Source organism: Pseudophryne corroboree, chromosome 6, assembly GCF_028390025.1.
Source record: "Pseudophryne corroboree isolate aPseCor3 chromosome 6, aPseCor3.hap2, whole genome shotgun sequence".
NCBI lineage: Eukaryota > Metazoa > Chordata > Amphibia > Anura > Myobatrachidae > Pseudophryne > Pseudophryne corroboree.
In genome coordinates, this window is record NC_086449.1 from 668,902,452 (window position 1) to 668,925,850 (window position 23,399).

The following is a 23,399-nucleotide window of genomic DNA, read 5'->3' on the forward strand; positions in this document are numbered from 1 at the left end:
TGTAAAAGACATAAAATTGCTTTATGAAATTTAAATGTTACAATAATATCAAGGTTTACCTTTTTCAATACAGTATATCCAATTATTTTTATCTGCAGTTGTGTCTTTAAAGGGGGGTACTCACTGAGCGATATTCTAAGCAATCTGACCAGATTGCTTAGAATTTAAGCAGGATCGCTCCGTGTGTACCCCATACAGCGATAGCGACGCGCAGCCCCGTGCATCACTATCGCTGGTGCTAGATTGGCCTGCTGGTGCAGGCCAATCTAGCGGGTCGCTCATTTCACCCGCTGGGTGAAGTGAGCGGCCCCCCCGTCTCCCCCTGCATGCTCAGCACAGATCGTGCTGTGCTGAGCGGCGGGAGAGATGTGTGCTGAGCGGCTCGCTCAGCACACATCTCTCCTACATCGGCCCGTGGGTACTGGGCTTAAAATCAGGATTTGTTAATATGGTATCCGGTCTCTAGGTCGACCCCACTTAGGTCTACATTGTCTAGGTCGACCACTATTGGTCGACAGTAAGTAGGTCGACATGGTCTCTAGGTCGACATGTTCTAGATCAACATGACAGAAGGTCATTTTTTTTAAATTCATTTTTTTTTACTTTTTCGTGCTTTACGATCCACGTGGACTACAATTGGGAATGGTAACCTGTGCCAAGTGCAGCAGTAGCGGAGCGAGGCACCTTGCCTGAAGACACGGTACTAATTAGGGTTCCTGGTCACTCTACGGAGAAAACGACACCCAAAAAAAAACTCATGTTGACCTTCTGTCGTGTCAACCTTGTACATGTCGGCCTAGACACCGGCCTAGACACCATGTCGATCTAGAAACCATGTTGACCTACTTACTGTCGACCTAAGTGTGGTCGAACCTATGATCCACACCTGTTAACACATCTAAGCAGCACTGAACTATGCAATGATAACACAGAGAAATATACTATTTTTATACTGTAACTTAAAAATATAAATGTTGTGCTATAACAATATACTGTATATCATAATAACAGAATAAGTGGGCACCAAGAAATCCAAAGGAGAAAAACCAAATACTGTAGTGACAAAAACAATAAAAATAATTTATCTTGATCGAATGTATTAGTATCCAAGAGTAGAAAGGATACGTTTGAACTCAAAATATCAAGAGTGGAAGTGGATTTCAGGTGGTTCTCTTTGCAACTTGTGTGCACTGTCAATGGCACTGTATTGGCAGGAGAAATAGCACGATACTGTATGTACCTAGGAGAAATAGCACGATACTGTATGTACCTAGGAGAAATAGCACGATACTGTATGTACCTAGGAGAAATAGCACGATACTGTATGTACCTATGGTTACTCATCAATAGTGAGCCACTAAATATTGTAACTACAGATGGAGCCCTCCTCATCTATCCCTTTAATAGGATTAACTGAGCCAGGGCAGTGGGACTTTATCCCCTGCTGTAATGACTTAATCCCCCGCTGTATTGTTCTCTCTGTATTGTATTACATAGTAACATACTGTAGTAACATAGTAATTGAGGTTGAATAGAGGCAAAATGCCCATCGTGTTCAACCTGTATTAAGTTGAGTTGGTTACAATGTACCTGCTGAAGTAATGCTTTATGACTAGTTAACAACTATAAATCATGCTACACCCGTTAACAACGTCAATATTTTAAATGTTATAACCTTGGACATAATTTTAATTCAGAAATTTATCCAATCCTTTTTAAAATGCATTTACAGAGTCCACCATTACCACCTTTCCTGGCAGGGGATTCCAAATCCTTATTGCCCTAACAGTGAAGAACCCTTTCCTCCGTTGCGTACGGAATTTTCTATCCTCCAGCCGCAGTGCGTGCCCACGTGTCCTAAACTGTGTTCTTTTAATAAATAATTCCTCTGATAACTCTTTGTAGTGCCCCTTTACATATTTGAAGATATTAATAATGTCTCCTCTTAGATGCCTCTTTTCCAGTGTATACATATTCAACCTAGTAAGCCTTTCCTCGTAATCCAGTCCCTCTAGCCCTATAATCAATTTAGTAGCTCACCTTTGAACCCTTTCGCGTTCACCAATATCTTTTTTATACAGTGGTGCCCAAAACTGAGCACAATATTCCAGGTGCAGACGTACTAATGATTTGTACAGTGGCAGGATTACATCCTCGTCCCTTGTCTCCATTCCCGGTTTAATGCATGCTAGCACCTTACTTGCCTTTTTTTACTGCGCTTTGACATTGTGTACGGTTATTAAGCCTATTATCAATGAGTACCCCCAAATCTTTTTCCAATACTGTTACCCCGTAGACTTTCCCCATTTAATATGTAGGATGCAGGTTTGATTTTAGTTCCGAAATGCATAACCTTGCATTTTTCTATATTGAACTTCATTCTCCATTTAGACGCCCAGATTTCAAGTTTTGATAAATCATTCTTCAGAGACTCCACATCTATTTCCGAATTAATTACCCTACACAGTTTAGTATCATCTGCAAAGATTGACACTGTGCTTTCCAGGCCTATTTCTAGGTCATTGATAAATATGTTGAACAGTAGTGGCCCGAGTACGGACCCGCTGATTACTGGGGTCCAGCTTGAGGACTTCCCGTTGACACCTACTCGCTGTACCCTGTTATCCAACCAGTTACTTATCCATGTGCAAACAGTTTTTCCTAGGCCAAGCTCCTTTAATTTGGTGATCAGTCTCCTCTGAGGCACTGTATCGAAGGCTTTTGCAAAATCTAAGTAGACCACATCCACTGCTTTTCCCTGGTCAAGATTATTGCTCACTTCCTCGTAGAAGCTAATTAAGTTAGTTTGACATGATCTGTCCCTCACAAACCCATGGTGGTTCTTGCTAATAATCATTGCTGTCTGTAGATATTCCTGTATGCTGTCCCTTAGAATTCCTTCCAATATTTTCCCCACTATAGACGTCAAAGTAACCGGTCTGTAGTTACCCGGATGATTTTTGGATTCCTTTTTAAATAATGGCACTACCTCAGCTTTATGCCAATCCTTCGGTACCATATCTGATCTAATTGAACTATTGAAAATCAAGTATAGGGGTCTTTCTAGTTGTGACCTAAGCTCCATAAGAACCCTCGGGTGAAGTCCATCAGGACCAGATGATTTATTAATCTTAATTTTGCTTAGTCTCTCCCGGACTACTTCTTCACTTAAACAAGTATCTAACCACAAATCATTACTGTCACTATCGTTATGCACTACTCCCATCATCAGTTCTTCTCTGGTGAACACTGATGAAAAACATTTGTTCAGTATTTCCGCTTTTATTTCGTCATCATTTATCAATACTCCAAATTCATCTTTTATTGGACCTATGTTCTCCTTTTTTAACATTTTACTGTTTATGTATTTAAAAAAACTTTTTAGGAATGGTTTTACTCTCTATAGCGATTTGCTTTTCTTTTTCCATTTTAGCTGCTCTTATTGCTATTTTGCATTTTTTATTGCATTCCTTGTAATACTTGAATGACTCCTCCTTTCCATTTAAATGCTTTGAAAGCATGCTTCTTTTTATCTATTTCTACCTTAACCTTCTTGTTAAGCCACATCGGTTTGAGTTGATGTGACGCAGTCAGGCGGACAAGTAGGTGGATGTGACACAGACAGACAGGTAGTAGGTGGATGTGACGCAGTCGGGCAGACAGGTAGGTGGATGTGATACAGTCGGGCAGACAGGTAGGTGGTTGTGATGCAGACAGGCAGTAGGTGGTTGTGATGCAGACAGACAGGCAGTAGGTGGATGTGACGCAGTCAGACAGACAGGTGGATGTGACCCAGTCAGCAGGCAGGTAGGTGGATGTGACGCAGACAGACAGGCAGTAGGTGGATGTGATGCAGACAGACAGGTAGGTGGATGTAACGCAGAAAGACAGGCAGTAGGTGGATGCGACGCTGACAAGCAGTAGGTAGATGTGATGCAGTTGAGCAGATAGATAGGTGGATGTGACATAGTTGGGTAGACAGGTAAGTGGTTGTGACACAGACAGGCAGTAGGTGGATGTGACACAGTTGGGCATACAGGTAGGTGGATGTTATACAGACAGATAGGTATAGGGATGCAGGCAGAAAGACAGGTAGTTGGATGTAATGCAATAATCAGATGGATAGGTGGATTTGACCCAGTCAGCAGACAGGTAGGTGGATGTGACGCAGACAGACAAGCAGTAGAAGAAGAAAAAGGCGCCCGTACCTTTAAATCCTGGGGAATTCCCTAATGCTGCATATATTGGAAAAGAGGGGAAATTGACAACCCCTCAATAGAAGATACAAACAACAGGACAATTACCAATAAGTGCGCAAAAAGGATGAGTATAAATTAATTAAAATTAAAAGGTTTAATACTTCAATTAATAAACATAAAACATAAAACATATCCTCAGAATGACCACATTTTGTTTACCATTAAATGGAACAATCAATTAAATTATACATCTACCAATGTCCATATCGATACCTCAATTTCAAGAGGCTCGAATAATAATCAGAGATTGTATCACACTACTATACAGTAACTTGATATGATACTTTGTATTGAAGAATGTCAAATATTTGTTTTTTCAATTTGCAGAAACTTGATTGATATTAAGTAAAATTTTCAGGCTGGCCAACCTATTTGATAATTAAAGCTGTTGAACTCACTCTGTTTCCAAAGATGTATTAATATCCAGCAGCCAAGGGAAATAAATGGTCATAAATTGACAGATTAAAGTACCTGTTATGTTCAAAGGTGAACTAGTAGCCGTGCTGCAGAACTGCGGGGTCCCGTAGATAAGTCTCCTGCCGTGAGACTAGAGGGTCCTGTACGGTCAGGGTCTCGCCACAAGGCTGAACCCTTGTATAGTCTGAGGGCACCTGGAGTTGAAAAGCCACCGTCTGGATGCAGGCGCTGCCGGACACTGTGCCGCTATGAACCGCCGTATATTACGCGGTCTGGGCACCAGGACCTGATAAGCCGCCGTCTGGATACGGTTGATTCTATTTCGGAGTGGGAGAAGGGACCTTCTGACATATCTAGGGGAGGAGACACGTCACCAGGGGGAGGAGCTACGGGCGAACAGGGTACCCGAAAAGTACCCTCGCGGGCTCGCTTCGCTCGCCACGCTTCGGTCTCGGTGGCTTGCTCCGCTCCGCTTCGCTCGCCACCTGATTACTAAAGGTAATAGTTGGTGGCGTGGATAGTAGAGGAACTATCCCGCTGGCCTAGCTTCTCCCCCTTGTGTCGTAACTCCTCCCCCTTACGGAAAAGGTCCCTTAGCCCACTTGATTCTAGCATCTACCGTCTGGATACAGGCGCTGCCGGAAGCTGTGCCGCTGTGAGCCGCCGTGTGATGCACTGTCTGGGCTTCCCAGGCAGTGCAGCTGGAGAATCCGTTGTGGGCTCAGATAGTGCACGGGTGTTTGTATCAGGCTGCTGGCGGCTAGGATAGCCTTTAAAGAAGTTGTCCAGGGATAGTAGGTAGATGCTCTGTGATGGAAGGTCACTCAAGTAGCCGTATCTGACAGGCAGTAGGTGGATATGACGCAGTCAGGAGGACAAGTAGGTGGATGTGACGCAGACAGACATGTAGTAGGTGGATGTGACGCAGTCGGGCAGACAGGTAGGTGGATGTAATACAGTTGGGCAGACAGGTAGGTGGTTGTGATGCAAAGAGACAGGCAGTAGGTGATTGTGACGCAGATAGACAGGCTGTAGGTGGATGTGACGCAGTCAGACAGTTATGTGGATGTGACCCAGTCAGCAGGCAGGTAGGTGGATGTGACGCAGATAGACAGGCAGTAGGTAGATGTGACGCAGATAGACAGGAAGATGGATGTGACCCAGTCAGCAGGCAGGTAGGTGGATGTGATGCAGACAGACAGGCAGTAGGTGATTGTGACGCAGATAGACAGGCAGTAGGTAGATGTGACGCAGTCAGACAGACAGATGGATGTGACCCAGCCAGCAGGCAGGTAGGTGGATGTGATGCAGACAGACAGGCAATAGGTGGATGTGACGCAGACAGACAGGCAGTAGGTGCATGTGATGCAGACAGACAGACAGGTAGGTGGATGTAACGTGGAAAGACAGGCAGTAGGTGGATGCGATGCGACAGACAGGCAGTAGGTGGATGTGATGCAGACAGGTAGGTGGATGTAACGCGGAAAGACAGGCAGTAGGTGGATGCGACGCTGACAGGCAGTAGGTAGATGTGATGCAGTTGGGCAGATAGATAGGTGTGTGTGACACAGTTGGGCAGACAGGTAGGTGGATGTGATGCAGACAGATAGGTATAGGGATGCAGGCAGAAAGACAGGTAGTTGGATGTAATGCAATAATCAGACAGATAGGTGGACGTGACCCTGTCAGCAGGTAGGTAGGTGGATGTGACACAGGCAACTATTTAACACATTTACTCTGTACTTACTCTCACACATGCTTTTCACATGTTACATTGCTCGGTGTGGCTGAAGCTCCCTAGTTCCACCTTCTTATTTTCTTCAGTTTCTGGCTCTTCTGACTTCTGTGCATGGAGCACATGCAGATTGGCTCCTCCCCACTGATTCTTGCTGCTGCTGCTGCACCACAACAGACACTGCTGCCCGACTCCTCTCCTATGTGCACCTCACTGGACAGCACTCCTCCCCACAATACTGCTGCCACCGCACTGATTCTGGGAGTGTTCTCAGTGCAGCCGCCGCCTCTCTGCAGGGCCACGGAGCGGCTGCAGCTGGAATCCTCCACCACCCCTGCTGACATAATCACGCTGATTACAGCAGTAGCGGAATCATTACTAATGCTGCTCCTGCAGGGCTAACTGATAGAGCCTAGAGCCGGATCAAACAATGCAGCGACCTTGCCCTGGCTATAGTAAATGGCGCTGGCGCCGTATTCTCCGCCCTCTCGCAAAAGAGGGCATGTCTACTAATCAGTAGGGCCTACCGGTGGTTTCACTGGCTCCCCGGCGGCCCAGTCCAAGCCTGACCCTTAGTGACTTCACATTATCGCCAGTCCCCTCATAAATAACCTCCTATAAGTACTGTATGGTTTAAGAGATGGTTTAACATAAAGACATACGGGTTCACTATGGTATGCCGGCGGTCGGGCTTCCGGCGACCAGCATACCGGTGCCGGGAGCCCGACCGCCGGCTTACCGACAGTGTGGCGAGCGTAAATGAGCCGCTTGCGGGCTCGCTGCGCTCGCCATGCTACGGGCACCGTGGCGCGCTATGCGCACCACGCTATTTTATTCTCCCTCCAGGGGGGTCGTGGGGGTCCGTATGCCGGGAGAATAAGTGTCCGTATGCCGGCTGTCGGGATTCCGGCGCCGGTATACTATGCACCGGGATCCCGTCAGTCGGCATACTGAATACCACCCAGGCATACACCTCCCCCTCTTTTGCTTGCCCTGTCCCTCCTGAAAAGAGAATACCCCTCCAAGTTTGCAACCCAGTCGTGAGAGTCGTCCCACCAAGTTTCCGTAATACCTATAATGTCATACTCAGCCTTTGATGCTCACAATTCATATTTCCCCATTTTACCTGCTAGACTTCTTGCATTTGCAAGCATATATTTTAGTTAAGCGGTTCCCTTGTCCGTTTGTTTTTTTAAAGATAACCTATCATGGTTTACTAGTGTGTCCCCAGAGTTACTCTTACTGACTGTCCTTCTTGCTCCCTCTCCACCCCCACCATACTTAATACTGCCCACCTTACTCTTCTCTTTGATCAACTCAATGTTTCCGTCCATATGCCCTGACATAATAATTTTCCTTTATGCTCTGTACATCATTTTCTATATGCTGTAATGATGACACAACATTTTTGTTAGTTAATATTTTGCCAATACCTTTGTTAATATTAATACCCTTTTTAGAACACATGTCAATACCCTTGCCCTTGCCGGCTGCTCTTTCCCTCCCCCCTTCTCCGCCCCCATTTTACTCGCTACTACCATCCCTACTATTCTCATTGCATTACCCATAGGTGGTCATTCCGAGTTGTTCGCTCGGTAAATTTCTTCGCATCGCAGCGATTTTCCGCTTAGTGCGCATGCGCAATGTTCGCACTGCGACTGCGCCAAGTAAATTTGCTATGCAGTTAGGAATATTACTCACGTTTTTTTCTTCGTTCTGGTGATCGTAATGTGATTGACAGGAAGTGGGTGTTTCTGGGCGGAAACAGGCCGTTTTAGGGGCGTGTGGGAAAAAACGCTACCGTTTCTGGGAAAAACGCGGGAGTGGCTGGAGAAACGGAGGAGTGTCTGGGCGAACGCTGGGTGTGTTTGTGACGTTAAACCAGGAACGACAAGCACTGAACTGATCGCAGATGCCGAGTAAGTCTGGAGCTACTCAGAAACTGCTAAGAGAGGTGTATTCGCAATATTGCGAATACGTCGTTCGTAATTTTAAGATGCTAAGATTCACTCCCAGTAGGCGGCGGCTTAGCATGAGTAAATCTGCTAAAAACAGCTTGCGAGCGAACAACTCGGAATGAGGGCCATAGTTTCTAGCTAAACCCTACCCACAGGCTGCTAGTTTAAAAGCTCTTCCAACCTACTAACCATCCTTCCCCCCAGCACCGCAGCCCCTCCTCATTCAGGTGCAATCCATCACAACAAAAAAGATTTCGCCTGACTGAGAAGTCCACCCAGTTTTCCAAGAACACAAACCCCTCTTTCCTACACCAGTCTCTAAGCCACACATTTACCTCCCTGATCTCCCTCTGCCTCCCTGGGCCAACACGTGGCACTGGTAATATTTCAGAGAATATTACCTTAGATGTCCTTTTTTTTAGTTTCTGGCCTAAGTCCCTATAATCTTTCTTAAGGACATCCCGTATTGCATCTGAGAACAATAGATGAAAGGCTTATGCTAATAAGCCTTGGTGTACCTAGGCGCAGCAGAGAAGCCTAGATGAGCGAGGCTCCATCTATACACTACACTACTGCGGAGGTGGGACAATGATGTGGGTAAAACTAAGGCCCCCATTTATCAAGCTTTGGAGAGTGATAAACAGCATGGTGATAAAGTACCAACCAATCAGTTCCTAACTTACATGTTACAGGCTGTGTTTGAAAAATGACAGTTAGGAGCTGATTGGCTGGTCATTTATCACTGTGCTATTTATCACTCTCCAAGTCTTGATAAATCTTGGCCCCAAGATCTTAAATAATACAAAGATAAATTCTGCTCAGTTTAGTGATGGGAGATCTAATCTTGCATGACTTTGATTCACTTGTAGCGTATATTCAATTAGTAAACTCCTGATAAATCAAATAAAATGGAATTTTGCCATTATAATTTAGTGAGGGGGTCCATAGTGACAGGGATGGGACAGTACATTATCATCCCATTAGTGATGCTTGATGTGCCGGGTGTGGTTCATAGGGTCGACAGTGTCTAGGTCGACCATGTTTGGGTCGACCACTATTGTTCGGCAGTAACTAGGTCGACAGGGATGCCAGGTCGACAGGGTCTCTAGGTTGATATGGTCTAAGTCGATAGGTCAAAAGGTCAACATGAGTTTTTAATGTTTTTTTGGTGTAGTTTTCTCCGTACAGTGACCGGGAACCAAAAATTACAGTTTGTAATGTTATTAGGTGACTGCTGAATTTGTATGATTTTTTTCATTTAAATGGTGTGGTCACAATACCACTGGCACCATGGATGTATGAGTGCTGTGGATTCTAGCCTATTGTTTATATAAAATTTTTGTGGTCACACTTTTTCTTGCACCCCTATCTTAAATATGTAAGTCAAATGTTAAAAAATTCCCCAGGTGTTCATTAACTTGGGTGTAGCTCTGTCTCTTTAAAAGAGTGGGATAGAACCTAAACCCATGATAGAAGCATACTGTGCATTTAAAATCCAAAAGATGCCTGAGAGCAATGCTCATATTTTTGAAAGCCGAATAGGGAATGACCATGAAGGGGCTGGTCAGCTTAACAAACTATTGCAATATTTTGGAACTAACATTCCTTGAATTCAGATGAATTACAGTTTGAAATGTCATTAGGTGAGTGCTGAATTTGTATGATTGTGTATATATATATATATATATATATATATATATATAGTACGTTGTTTTTTTGTAGAAAGCTGGGGCCACCTGCTTGCATTGCCCCTCAGACTAAAAGATGGCAGCCAGCACCAGGTCTAGCCTGCGTCAAGATACCGACGCTCACAATACTGATGCTGGAATCCCACGCGCATGCAGTCCCAACAGTCGGCATGCCGACTATCAAGGACTATTCCCACTCGTGGGTGTCCACAACACCCATATAGTTGGAATATTGCTCGCCACAGAGTTCGCAGTGCGGCGAGTGAAGCGAGCCCGCAAAGGGGCTTCTTCCGCTCGCCCCCGCTGGCCATCTGAAAGCCAAGATTCCAGTGTCGGTATGGTGACTGTCAGTCTCCTGACTGCTTGTCACGCCTACCGAACCCCTGTGTCAGTCGTAACCATATGTCAGACATCATTAGCAAAAAATAACAGATACTGTGAAATGAAACAAAAAAATTGTGAGAGATTTAAAACCTTTTCCAATATAACCGGCATCCTTGTCAGCAGTAAGAGCATACAGATGGAGCCTCCCTCATCGTTGCAATTTCTCCGCCTAAATGTAGGATTAGTCACACCTAGGCGATAGCTTAGGTTGTTGAGTTTTTGCAAGGACAGGTGCGCTGAGGCACAACTACGTATGCAGCATGCAATACACATCACCACTAGGTGGCTAATGCTCCACTAATCCAGTACTGTAGAGCGAATAGCGCCAGATTGATCTACAAGCTCTGGCAAATGGTCAGTGATGACTGTAATGTTACTGTATACTGTACACACAGACCAATGGTCAGACGGAAAGAGTCAATAAAAAATCAACAAAAATAAATCCATTAATAAAAATAGTTTATACAGACGCAAACGAACGTGTTAAAGCAATGGTCCATTGCCGTGTTACCGTATGTGAGCACCCAAGTCCCATAGACAAATCAATATATAAAAATAGTGTATACATATGCAACTAATGTGTTAAAGTAATACTGTAGTTCATTGATGTTGACAAATCAATAAATAAAATTAGTGTATACAGTCACAAGTAATGTGTTAAAGCAATACTGTAGTTCATTGACGTTAGAGATACTGTACTGTATGTGAGCGTCCAAGTCCCATAGCTACTGTAATACACATATATTCTGTGTATAATTTCAAAATACAGTACTGTACTACACTTACAGTACTACTGTATACTGTACAGATTTTTTTTTAATAAACACACAAATGCATCCCAGATGCAAATGCATGTACTGTACAGTACAGCAGACAGCTTTGGTGACAGGACTCATTTATCCCCATAGTCGCTGTGTATTTTAGATAGTGGAATGAGACACTCCTGCCGCATTGCCCTGATTCATATAAAACCTGTGTGCATGTTTCTATTGAATGTGAAGGTATATTACAATAGAATTTTATTTTTTTACTAAAGTGTCAGGAAAAAAAAACAAGATTTGAAACCTACCGGTAAATCTTTTTCTCGTAGTCCGTAGAGGATGCTGGGGACTCCGTAAGGACCATGGGGATAGACGGGCTCCACAGGAGACATGGGCACTTTAAGAAAGACTTTAGATCTGGTGTGCACTGGCTCCTCCCTCTATGCCCCTCCTCCAGACCTCAGTTAGAGAAACTGTGCCCAGAGGAGATGGACAGTACGAGGAAAGGATTTTTGTTAATCCAAGGGCAAGATTCATACCAGGCACACCAATCACACCGTATAACTTGTGATATACTATCCAGTTAACAGTATGAAAATGACATAGCATCAGTCCAAGACCGATAAGACTATAACATAAGCCTTATTTAAGCAATAACTATATACAAGTCTTGCAGAAGTAGTCCGCACTTGGGACGGGCACCCAGCATCCTCTACGGACTACGAGAAAAAGATTTACCGGTAGGTTTAAAATCTTATTTTCTCTTACGTCCTAGAGGATGCTGGGGACTCCGTAAGGACCATGGGGATTATACCAAAGCTCCCAAACGGGCGGGAGAGTGCGGATGACTCTGCAGCACCGATTGAGCAAACAGGAGGTCCTCCTCAGCCAGGTTATCAAACTTATAGAACTTTGCAAAGGAGATTGAACCCGACCAAGTAGTAGCTCGGCACAGCTGTAGCGCCGAGACCCCTCTGGCAGCCGCCCAAGAAGAGCCCACCTTCCTAGTGGAATGGGCCTTGACCGATTTAGGTAACGGCAATCCCGCCGTAGAATGCGCCTGCTGAATCCTGTTACAGATCCAGCGAGCTTTGAAGCAGGGGCACCAATCTTGTTGGTTGCATACATGACAAACAGTGCTTCTGTTTTTCTGACTGTAGCCGATCTGACCACGTAAATTTTCAAAGCCCTGACCACATCAAGGGACTCGGGATCCTCCAAGTCACGCGTAGCCACAGGCAGGAATTGAGGACGGGTCCGCAATTCCGCTCTATCCTTATGGAAAACCAGATAGGGGCTTTTATGTGATAAAGCTGCTAATTCCGACACTTGCCTAGCCGAAGCCAAGGCTAATAACATGACCACCTTCCAAGTGAGATTTTTCAACTCCACCGTTTTAAGTGGTTCAAACTAGTGTGATTTAATGAAACTTAACACCACATTAAGGTCCCAAGGCGTCACCGGAGGTACAAAAGGAGGCTGAATATGCAGTACTCCCTTCACAAAAGTTTGTACTTCAGGGAGAGAGGCCCATTCCTTTTGAAAGAAAATGAATAAGGCCGAAATCTGAACCTTAAAAGCTCCTAATTTTAGGCCGAAATTCACTCCAGTTTGCAGGAAGTGAAGGAAACGGCCCAGATGGAATTCTTCCGTAGGAGCATTCCTGGCCTCACACCAAGAAACATATTTTCGCCATATACGGTGATAATGTTTAGATGTCATCTCCTTCCTAGCCTTTATTAGCGTAGGAATGACCTCATCCGGAATACCCTTATCCGCTAGGATCCGGCGTTCAACCGCCATGCCGTCCAACGCAGCTGCGGTAAGTTTTGGAATAGACATGGCCCCTGTTGCAACCGGTCCTGTCTTAGAGGAAGAAGCCACTGATCTTCTGTGAGCATTTCCTGCAGATCCAGGTACCAGGTCCTTCGTGGCCAATCTGGAACAATGAGGATTGTTCTCATTCCTCTCCCTCCTACCATTCTCAACACCTTGGGTATGAGAGGAAGAGGGGGAAATACATAGACCGAATGGAACACCCACGGTGTCACTAGGGCATCTACAGCTACTGCATGAGGGTCTCTTGACCTGGTGCAATACCTCTGTAGCTTCTTGTTGAGGCGGGACGCCATCATGTCTATCTGTGGCAGCTCCCACTGACTTGCAATCTGTGTGAAGGCTTCCTAAATAAGTCCTCTCTTGGATGCAGGTCGTGTTTGCTGAGGAAGTCTGCTTCTCAGTTGTCCACTCCCAGAATGAACTGCTGAAAATGCGCATACATGATTTCCGCCCAGCGGAGAATCCTGGTGGCTTCTGCCATTTCCACTCTGCTCTTTTTGCCGCCTTGGCGGTTTACATAAGCCACTGCGGTGATGTTGTCTGACTGGATCAGAACCGGTAGGTCGCGAAGCAATGTTTCCGCTTGCCGAAGGGCGTTGTATATGGCCCTCAGCTCCAGGATGTTGAATTGAATACAAGTTTTTTGACTTGACCCAAAGACCTTTGAAGTTTCTTCCCTGTGTGACTTCTCCCCCACCTCGGAGGCTCGCGTGCGTTGCTACCAGAATCCAGTCCTGGATGGCGAACCTGCATCCCTGCAGAAGGTGAGCACTCTGCAGCCACCATAGGAGAGACACCCTGGCCCTAGGGGACAGGATGATTAACTGATGCATCTGTAGATGTGATCCGGACCACTTGTTCTGTAGATCCCATTGGAAAGTCCTCGCATGGAACCTGCCGAAGGGAATGGCCCCGTAAGATGCCACCATCTTTCCCAGGACCCGAGTGCAGTGATGCACTGACACCTGTTTTGGCTTTAATAGGTTTTTTACCAGAGTCATTAGTTCCTGGGCCTTCTCTATCGGAAGATAAACCCATTTCTGGTCCATATTCAGAATCATACCCAAGAAGGGCAGACGAGTCATAGGAACCAACTGTGACTTCGGGATATTGAGAATCCAGCCGAGTTGCTGTGACACCTTCAGCGAAAGTGACATGCTGTTCAACAACTGCTCTTTTGATCTCGCCCTATTAGGAGATCGTCCAAGTATGGGATAATTGTGACTCCTTGCTTGCGTAGGAGCACCATCATTTCCGCCAATTACCCTGAAATTGGTAATGACAATACTGTACCGTAATTCTCAGGTACGCCTGATGGGGTGGATAAATGGGAACATGAAGGTATGCAACCTTTATGTCGAGATACACCATAAAATCCCCCCCTTCCAGGCTGGCGATGATCGCTCTGAGCGATTCCACCTTGAATTTGAACCTTTTCAAGTATAGGTTCAGAGATTTTAATTTTAAAATATGTCTGACCGAACCGTCCGGTTTCGGGACTACAGCCAAGGTTGAGTAATATCCCCTTCCTTGTTGAAGGAGGGGAACCTTTAGCACCACCTGTTGGAGATACAATGTGTGAATTGTATTTAATATTATCTCCCTATCTGGGGGAGAAGCCGGTAGGGCCGATAAGGAAAACCGGCGAGGAGACACCTCTTCGAATTCCAGCTTGTAACCCTGAGAAACAATTTCTATTGCCCAGGGATCCACCTGTGAATGAATTCAGATGTGGCTGAAGAGTCGAAGACGTGCTCCCACTGGGGCGGACTCCAGCGTCATGCAGTGGATTTAGTAGAGGGCGGGGAGGACTTCTGTTCCTTAGAACTAGCTGTGCCCTGCTCCCTTACCTCTGGTAAGAAAGGACGCTCCTCGTACTTTCTTGTTTTTCTGCGACCGAAAGGACTGCATTTGATAATGTTGTGCTTTCTTAAGCTGTAAAGGAATATAAGGCAAAACATCAGATTTACCAGCTATAGCTGTGGAGACCAGGTCCGAGAGCCCTTCTCCACACAATTCCTCACCCTTGTAAGGTAAAACCTCCATATTCCTCTTTTAGTCGGCATCACCTGTCCATTGCATGTTCCACAGGACACATCTAGCAGAAATCGACATAGCGTTGACTCTAGAACCCAGTAGACCAATGTCTCTTTGAGCATGTCTTATATATAAGACAGCATCTTTTATATATCCTAGGGTCAATAACATGGTATCCTTATCTAGGGTTTCAATCTCCGCTGATAAGTTATCTGTCCACGCTGCTACAGCGCTATAAACCTCTGCCGACACAATCGCCGGTCTGAGTAGTGTACCAGAATGTGTGTAAATGGACTTCAAAGTACTTTTCTGCATGCTATCTGCAGGATCCCTGAGGGTAGCTGTATCTTGGTATGTCAGCGCTACCTTTTGGGTAAACGTGTCAACGCCTTGTCCACCCTAGGGGAGGATTCCCATTGTATCCTGGCCCTAGCAGGGAAAGGATACGCCATGAGAATTCTTTTGGGAAACTGCAGTTTCTTGTCTGGAGATTCCCGCTCTTTTTCACACAATTCATTCGGTTCATGAGAGGGGGGAAATGTTATCTCAGCTTTCTGCCCCTTAAACATGTGTACCCTCGTGTCAGGGACAGATGGGTCATCAGTGATATGCAAAACATCTTTTATTACAATAATCATATATTGAATACTTTTCTGCCAGTTTTGGCTGTAACTTTGCATAATCGTAGTCGACACTGGAGTCAGACTCCATGTCGGTATCAGTGTCTATTATTTTGGATAGTGGGCGTTTTGAGACTCTGAAGGTCCCTGCGACATAGGGACAGACATGGGTAGATTCCCTGTCTGTTCTCTAATCTTTTGTGCAATAAATTTACCTCAGCACTTAATTCCACATATCCAGTCAGGTGTCGGCATTGTCGACGGAGACACCACCCACACATTTGCTCCATCTCCTCCTTAGAAGAGCCTTTTACCTCAGACATGTCAACACACACGTACCGACACACCACACACTCAGGGAATCCTCTTATCTGAAGACAGTTCCCCCACAAGGCCCTTTGGAGAGACAGAGAGAGAGTATGCCAGCACACACCCAGCGATAATACCCCAGGAAAAACACACAATGTGTTTACCCAGTAGCGCTGTAATACTATTATTTGCTGCAAATTATGTGCCCCCCCCCCTCTTCTCTGAAACCCCCTTTCACAGTGGATAAGCAGGGGAGAGTCTGGGGAGCTTCCTCTCAGCTGTGCTGTTGAGAAAATGGTGCTGGTGAGTGCTGAGGGAGAAGCCCCGCCCCCTTGGTGGCAGGCTTCTGTCCAGCTTAAATATAATAAAACCTGGTGGGGGCTCTTTATATTGTCAAAGTCAAAAAATATTGCAGAACACACAGCACGTATAAACTGCACACAAATGCCCACTGCGCGTGCACTTGTTCTGCAGTGCGTGCACATGTACGCACTTTGCGTATGGTCGCTCCCGCGGTCCTGCGCATTGGCACGTGGTATGGGTATTTACGGCAGAGTTTGTGTACGTATAGAGGGCCATTAGAACACATTACATATTTAATCCAAATAGTGCACAATGTACACATAGTCTCCTGGCACCACATCAGAAAGTTATAGCTGTTTAAATGGTTGCAGAACAAAGGGATTCACCTTTACAGGATAAGAGGGGACAGTCTAAGGTTATAAGGTGATATTTGGTATCCAGCTGTAGGGTATTTTAAGGGAAACATTCCGGTGTTGGTCTGCGGAAGATCGCATGTTCCTGCGGATAGTTATGTGCAGAAGTAGAATATAGATATGAGCTGTATTTACTGTATATTATGTATGCGGTGGGAATCCAGAGGAAACCACCCACAAGAGCAGTTGAGAAAGACATCGCCTACCTTTTCAAATCAACCTATGACCTCTCCTGTACTGTAAAAGTGCATCCCTGTGTCTAATGGACAAAGGGAACAGTATCCATTGTATTGCTTTTGGAAGACTTGTATAAATAAAGCCTGCTGCAGGCCGGCCAGCCACAAGACTCACAACGTTATCTATTTGATTACGGAGGACTGGACCAGGAAGCGCACGCGAATATTCTCACGTATGTACATTGACTGTAGCCATTATTCTGTTATATATATTGTCTTGTATTGTAGTGTATAATTTGTATTGTAAACCCCCTTTCAGAAATAATCCACTGTGGTGTCGGAACCCAGCGGTTAATCACAATTGGTGTCGTGTGCTCATTGCCCTGCTAAGGTTTAAAGTGTAATAGCATCACTGCATTGCTGCATAAGGTTTAAAGTGTAATAGCATCTCACTGCATTGCTGCATAAGGTTTAAAGTGTAATAGCATCACACTGCATTGATGCATAAGGTTTAGAGTGTAATATCATTGCATTGCATTACTGTGAAGGTTTAAAGTGTATCGCTGGGTGTGTATGCGCTGAGAGTACTTTGTACCGTCAGCGCGGCGTGTGTACGCAAAGTCCGTACACTGTACGGGACTCTGACCACAAATAGCGTAAAAGGTGCTTAGAGTGAATTAAGTATAGCGGCCACAGCGGCTAAAGGTTTAAAGTGTATTTAAGGTGTGTTTAAGGTATAGCTTTTATTCCTGTAAAGATAATCGACATTATCAATTGGGGGCATCGTCCGATTTTCCACATTTTTACTGCTTAAAAGGTCACAAGCAGACATAATCTATCAGCATAATGGTGGACAGAAGGTATCCTACGTATCCTTTTCTTGGTTGGAGGATACACTGAAAACCCTACTTAATTGCTGATTAGATGGTGTCTGCTCTGTATGGTTTGTAGGGATGCTGGTAAGAACTTGTAAGGTAAGCAGGAAAAAAAAAAGCTATTTAAAATCTGTGAATTTATTTTTGTCGCCAAATGCGTACACAACAAAAGCGTACACCCATACTCTGTGCACACTCTCCCACATTGTTGCCATAACATTCAGATTACTAGATTCGTAATATAAACAAAGGAAGTAAGTGTAAAACACAAACGCAGTCTGGCCTAGTTATCAAGGTTTATACAGAAAAGAAACTGTATGGCGTGTTAAGTGAGCAATTATAGTTTATATTGCTCACATTTATAGAAATTGTATGATTTGTGCTATTGCGGACGTACGATTTTGTACACGTGTCTCGGACAAGGTACGGAACTGCACACGCGGCGTAAGCACGGTTGCGTGTTTATGCAAATTGCGTAAGAATACGGTCGCTAAGTACAAATTACACAATAGTTCGTTTAGTTTGAAGGTGAGACAGTAACAACGCTACAATTACACAAGATTGCCCAGCTTGCAAAGTTTAGTATAAAACCCTTATTTACTGTATTGCCTCTGGGAGTAAAGCTGCTTGTCTGAATGATAATTTTCTGTACAGAAAAATAAAGTACATTTGAGTGAGCGAATGCAGGAGTGAGTGGATACTGAACCCAAGAACTAAGTGAACAAGGTGGACTAAAGTGGTCTAAGTGTGCACACTGGGTTAGTAGAGATCCGGTGTTGTAGGGTTCGCAACCCTGCGTTATTAAGAGTGGACTAAAGTGGTCTTAGTGGACTGAGTGGTATCCCATACAACTCTGAGGTGGTCTACTAAGTGGTACTAAGTGGTCTACAACAATCGTAGGGCATATAGATAACTAGTATCTATTGCATCAGATATCCGTTTGTTCTGCACAGAGCAATGTGATATTATTGTATCATCTGTGGAAGAGCATACGCAGACGTGATTGTATAGACAAAGGGGTTTTTCTTTGATAACTTCGGTAAAATCTCCCTGGTGGGCTTCACTGGAAAGGGTGAAAAATAGTTATCTAATTTCTCTGTTTTTCACCCTACAAACAATTCCAGTGAAAGAAACTGAAGAGGAAATTTTCACTGCCTCTCTCAGGAAAATATTCCAAACAGAACTTCCACCGAAAGAAATTACGGTGTAAGGTCTGATAGGAGCCCTAAACTGGGTACATTGCCTTCGCTATCAACAGTGTATGGTAGTATTGGCCAGCGTGGGCACGAGCGAGTGGAAGGCGCTCAGGTATACCTCCACCGTCTACTTATATTGAGTATTTTGGTGTTTGTTGGAATTTTTTAAAAGGTATTAGAAGAGACCCACAAATATGGGAGCCAGTTGCTCAAGTAAGAGACGTTTAGACAGGGTTCAGGCAGAATTGTGGCCAAAAGGCTCCACAAGGTTAATCATGTGTGAAAAATATGGTTCACACACAGAAGGTTTATGCAATTAGTGGATATGTATGACTAACAATGATAGGGAACCATTCCCTAGGGTGGGCAGCTTTGAACCAGAGGTACTGCAGAATGTAAGCAGTAGAATATGTCTTCTTAAATCCAGAAAACAAAAGTATAGACATAATGATTGTTTAAAATTATGGCAACAGGAGGGGGATATGCAAAGAGAACAAATTCGCAAAACAGGTTCAAGACCTAGCGGGAATGAGAACACAAACACACCAGTGTCGACACAGGTCGAAGGGGAAGAGATGGCTACAGTCAATGGTATATCCGTAAATGATAGTAGTATGCAAAAAACAATGTATTAACCCTAATTTTTGCAAGATGTATCCTGTTTTGACGTCTTTTCAAGGTTATAGGTCACAAGAAGATGAAGGATCCAGCCAAATTCCAGCTCTCCTCCAAGCAGTAATTTTGCAGGAAACTCAGGTGGGACCTGTCCAACCAGGTAGAGCAGTAACAGTATTCCCCAATGAAAGAACTGGTGAGGTCACAGCTACCGGTAAGTATGAGACAGTTCATTGCACAGAAACAACAACACCACACAGTAAACAGATTAGGAACGGAACGGCAGGATTGCACCCTGTCTTGGAAATAGTAACTCCCGATAGGGGGAACCGATAGTCAGGAAGTAGTCCTCACCAGGAATAATGCAATGTATTGCCCGTGGCCCAGAGATGAGCTGCGATCAATCATTTCAGAATTCCCCGACCCTCGGAAGCATTTAGCCAGATGTCAGAAATTTATCAGAGATCTGGGTAATGCGTATGAACCGACAAAAACACACTGGCAGATAGTTTTGAAAGCGTGCCTACCCCCTAATATTGACACCCTAAAATTTACCACTGATTGTAGGCTAGAGTCGGATAGTCCTATAGAAGCAAACAACAGATTGAAGTAAACACTTAACCAGCGCTTTTCCAGAATTCCATATGTTGGCTCATTCGCATTAACCCTTTCTCGTTTTCAGGGTATATCAGATATGCAAAGAGAAAAAGGAAGGAGTATAGTGTAACATTGTTTTAATTAACACAAAATGGACAAAATGAACAAACAATAATTAAAATTGATTCTGGGGTGAATCACAAAATGCAGTGTATGGCATACAAGCTCCTTTATAAGGAGGTAGGCTTATTAAACCACGGGTAATTACCGGATCGGATTGAACTGGGTTTTAAGCAGTTCAAAAGACGCTCAGAACATAGGATCGCATGGTATCCCTCCTTGCAGATTGTCCCGGCTTCCAGCAATGTTCCTGTGAATCCCGAATTGAATCGCCACCTCCTCCACTGGAAGCCGGGACAATCTGCAAGGAGGGATACCATGCGATCCTATGTTCTGAGCGTCTTTTGAACTGCTTAAAACCCAGTTCAATCCGATCCGGTAATTACCCGTGGTTTAATAAGCCTACCTCCTTATAAAGGAGCTTGTATGCCATACACTGCATTTTGTGATTCACCCCAGAATCAATTTTAATTTTAATTATTGTTTGTTCATTTTGTCCATTTTGTGTTAATTAAAACAATGTTACACTATATTCCTTCCTTTTTCTCTTTGCATATCTGATATACCCTGAAAACGAGAAAGGGTTAATGCGAATGAGCCAACATATGGAATTCAGGAAAAGCGCTGGTTAAGTGTTTACTTCAATCTGTTGTTTGCTTCTGTTTGTCTTGGTGGAGGTTAAAAGGGATACCTCTAGAAGTGTTACACTGACTAGCAGCTGTTTTGCGCACGGGACGGCTCTTCTAACCTTTTTTTTTTTTTTTGCCATCGGATAGTCCTATGACTGACAGAAACAATCAGGAAAATATAGAACGAATTAATAGGCAACTAGAGTTGTGTTTCCCCACTGAGTGGAGAAGAATTTTCTCCATAAAACAGAGGGAAAATAAAATGACATCTGAATATTTCCATCGGGCTCTGCAAATAATGGATAGATACATGGGGGTATCAGATACAGGGAACGATACGAATTACAGGAAGGTAGCTGTCTCTGTGCTAATGGACGGACTCAATAAGACAGTGAGGGACAGAGTACAAACATCTTTGCCTAGTTGGAAAAAGGTCACAGTAGCTTGTCTTAGAGAATGTGCGATTGAACATCATACGAATATTGCTAGGCGTAGAGAACTGCAGGAGGAGAGGCTGAGAATTGAAAGAATACAGGCCCTTACACCAAAGTCTCATCAACCTAAACCCCAAAACATGGATAGTAAGAAAGGACCTAGGATATGCTACACTTGTAGGAAGGAAGGGCATTTTGCCAGGGATTGTAGGAGTAGTAGAACACATAGCCAATATAGATCCCTAGACAGAGAAAACAAGCCAAGTTATTAAACACATAGACGGGATCAAGGAACAGAAAGGAATCACAATACAGTATAGAAAAACACAGATTCGGTTAATGGGAAGAACAGAATAAATGCAACTTTATTTACCCTTTTGACAGAACTTACTGGGGTTAGGAGGAGGCCTCTAAACTTCTGCTTCTCTCTCTAGCAGAAGTGACCTCTAAATAACTTAACAGGAGTTTTGTTAGAAATGGTAAACATATTGGGGTAAATTTACTAAGCTCCCGATTTTGACCGAGATGCCGTTTTTTCATCAAAGTGTCATCTCGGTAATTTACTAAGCAATAATCACGGCAGTGATGAGGGCATTCGTAATATTTTGAAGTCCAAGAAAAAAATCACGAATGAATACACCATCGGTCAAAACGCGGCTGTTTAAGTATGAATCTCGGTCATTTACTAAGAAGTGCACAGCAAAAAAAAAAAACAAACACTGCCGTGAAAAATTACAACTCGTAAAAAAGTGCTAAAAAAAAACAGACCTACTTTTTTTTTCCGTGATTGGATAGGCATGCAGGGATCCATGAGATCCGTGCATGTATATCAGTGGGAAGGGGTGGGAAAGTTGTTATTTTATTAAAAAAAATTGCGTGGGGTCCCCCCTCCTAAGCATAACCAGCCTCGGGCTCTTTGAGCCGATCCTGGTTGCAGAAATATGGGGAAAAAATTGACAGGGGTTCCCCCATATTTAAGCAACCAGCATCGGGCTCTGCGCCTGGTCCTGGTTCCAAAAATACGGGGGACAAAAAGAGTAGGGGTCCCCCGTATTTTTAAAACCAGCACCGGGCTCCACTAGCTGGACAGATAATGCCACAGCCGGGGGTCACTTTGATATAGTGCCCTGCGGCCGTGGCATCAAAAATCCAACTAGTCACCCCTGGCCGGGGTACCCTGGGGGAGTGGGGACCCCTTCAATCAAGAGGTCCCCCCCCCAGCCACCCAAGGGCCAGGGGTGAAGCCCGAGGCTGTCCCCCCCCATCCAATGGGCTGCGGATGGGGAGGCTGATAGCCTTTTGTGATAATGAAAAGATATTGTTTTTAGTAGCAGTACTACAAGTCCCAGCAAGCCTCCCCCGCATGCTGGTACTTGGAGAACCACAAGTACCAGCATGCGGCAGAAAAACGGGCCCGCTGGTACCTGTAGTACTACTACTAAAAAAATACCCAAAAAAACACAAGACACACACACCGTGAAAGTATAATTTTATTACATACATACACACATACATACATACTTACCTTATGTTCCCACGCAGGTCGGTCCTCTTCTCCAGTAGAATCCAAGGGGTACCTGTTGAAGAAATTATACTCACGAGATCCAGGGGCCCAGGGTCCTCGGAGAAATCCTTTGTAATCCACGTACTTGAAAAAAAAAAAAAAAACGCTTACCCGAGCCACGCACTAAAAGGGGACCCATGTTTGCACATGGATCCCCTTTTCCCGACTGCCAGAAAACCCACTCTGACTGATGTCTAAGTGGGTTTCCTCAGCCAATCAGGGAGCGCCACATTGTAGCACTCTCCTGATCGGCTGTGTGCTCCTGTCCTAACTGACAGGCGGCACACGGCAGTGTTACAATGTAGCGCCTATGCGCTACATTGTAACCAATGCTGGGAACTTTCTGCTCAGCGGTGACGTCACTTTAGGTCAACCGCAGGGCAGAAAGTTCCCACCATTGGTTACAATGGAGCGCATAGGCGCTACATTGTAACACTGCCGTGTGCTGCCTGTCAGTCAGGACAGGAGCA

General features: G+C 44.6%; 1 protein-coding gene across 4 annotated transcripts in view; it reads right to left on the reverse strand.

Moving 5' to 3' along the window:
* Window positions 1–23,399, reverse strand: part of SLC23A1 (solute carrier family 23 member 1) — an 894,224-nt gene that overhangs the window by 464,217 nt on the left and 406,608 nt on the right. The window lies entirely within an intron of this gene.